The sequence below is a fragment of the Apteryx rowi genome, unplaced genomic scaffold, assembly GCF_003343035.1.
Source record: "Apteryx rowi isolate R43461 unplaced genomic scaffold, aptRow1 scaffold_999, whole genome shotgun sequence".
Classification (NCBI taxonomy): Eukaryota; Metazoa; Chordata; class Aves; order Apterygiformes; family Apterygidae; genus Apteryx; species Apteryx rowi.
In genome coordinates this window covers 77470-79503 of record NW_020451314.1, presented here as the reverse complement: position 1 = coordinate 79503, position 2034 = coordinate 77470, and positions in this window count along the sequence as shown.

The following is a 2034-nucleotide window of genomic DNA, read 5'->3' as shown; positions in this document are numbered from 1 at the left end:
CCCCGGGTGACGTGGGGCCGAGCGCCCCCTCCCCGGGGCCGTCCGCCGTTCGCGGCTCGGTGGCCCGCGGCCCGCAGGCCCGGCCGAGCCGCCGCGGCTCTAATCCCCCGTGGATTACGGAGGAGCCGGAGCAGATTTGCTCGGGCGCGGAGCGTGCGTGTGGGGGGGGCCCTGCGCCCCGGCCCGGGCGGCCCCCGGCATACGGGGGGTCGCCGTCCCCTCCCCGGGGGCTTCGCGGCGCCGTCCCTGCCCTCCCGCTACCTGTTGAGTGCTGCGTGCCGGCTCGCCCGGCCCCCCGGCTTTTGGGGCGGGGGCGCCTGCCCGGCACCCCGGGACCCCGAACGCGGTGGTGCAGGGGGGCTGCGCAGGGCATGTTCGGGGGGTTCCTGTCGCGGAGTGGGGGGCGCTCGGTCCCCCCGGGTCGCCCCGTGGTGGCTCGGTGCCGCTGGGACTGCAGCGCGGGGGCGCTGGGTCCGCTTAGAGCGGCTCCGCGGCGGCGGCCGCCCCGGGGTGACGGTGACAGCCCGCGGAGGTCCTCGTCCTGCGCCCCGTGCCCGGCGCGTCCTGCCCCGGCCCGCGGGGCTGGAGCAGCCGCAGCGTCCCGGCCCCGCCGCGTCCCGGCCCCGCGGCGCTGCGCGGCTCCCGCTGGCAACGAATCCAGGCCATTTTSCCTATCTCTCGGTTCGGATTAGGTCTCAGCGTGACATTTGGGACCTACTTAGAAACGCTCCTCTCTCCCCGCCCCGAATCCGCGGCCCCGCGCCTTCCCCTCCCTGCCGGTGCCCGGTGCCGCCCTGGCTTTTCGGGCTGTGTGTTAAATACTGACCCCAGGAAGAAACGAGGGSTGACGCGGGGGCCGCGCGCAGAGCCCGCGTGGGGGCGCAGACCCCTCCGGCCCCAGCCGCGGCTCCTGAGTCACCTCTTAATCCGTAACTTCGGTTTCGGTGTTGCTTCCAAATCTCGGTGCTCGGGAGCGAAAGCTGCCCTGGTGTGCGCTGGCGGCGGGGCCAGGCCCAGCCGGAGCCGGGGTGGCGTTGCGGGTCCCTGGCACCGTCCCCGGGTCCGAGGGACCCCAGGCACCGTGGGGGCTTGGCCAGGTCAGTGCCGGCCCTGGGGAAACTGAGGCACGGGAAGTCGGAGGCTGCGCGAGGCTGCTTACGGCGGGGACGCGGAGCCCTGGTCCCAGCTCCCCTTGCTAGACCGGGAGTTGCCCGTCTCTCCCGCTGCCTGTGCTCTGCCGTGGGGGGGTGTGGGGCCCAGAAACCCCTTGGGCTCCCGGAGCTGCCGCAGTGCCCTTTTCCACCTCCCTGCCTGCCGGGAGCGACCCTGGGGGCCGCGTCCCCCCGCAGCCGGGCTGGGTCAGCCCCGGGTGCCCGCTGGGGCTGGCGAGGGGCTTTGGCGTGTCCCACGCAGGGGCTGCTTCTCCCCTTCTCCAGGGCTTGGTCCCTCCCTCGCTGGCTGGGCAGGGGCTGTGGGGCGCGCTGAGCCCCAGCGCACTCGTGATACCCGCCGGCCTCGCTGCCGGCTCGTGCTGAGGTTGCAGCCGCTGACGTGCTGGGGGAGCGGAGCAGCTGAGGGCAGGGCACCGGGGTCTCGCAGGCCCCTGGGAGCCGTAAGCGGCGCGTGGCCAAGAAGGGCCAGGGTGGGCGCTGGGTGCTCACGGCCGTCGCGCCCTTGCAGCCGCGGGCCTCTCCGGAGGGACGGCAGGAGGCAGGATGGACGAACAGAAACCGCCCAGCGAGGACAAGGACTCGGAGACGCCAGGTGAGCGTGGGGCGCCCGGGCGAGCCCGGCTCGCTGCGGCTCCCCGCCGGCGGGCGGAGGGGTGCTGCGTCCCCGGGATGCGACGGCCGCTTCTCCCGGCAGCCGACGGGGCCGCGTCCTCAGAGGAGGCGGGCGGCGCGGAGGGAGACCCCCTGAAACCGCCCGAAGGAGCCTCGGCGGGGCCGGAGCCGGAGAGCGCGGGCACAAAGGAGCCTCCCCAGGCCGGCAGGTGAGGGCAGGGGCCGGGGCGCGTGGGGCCGCGGGGCGGCT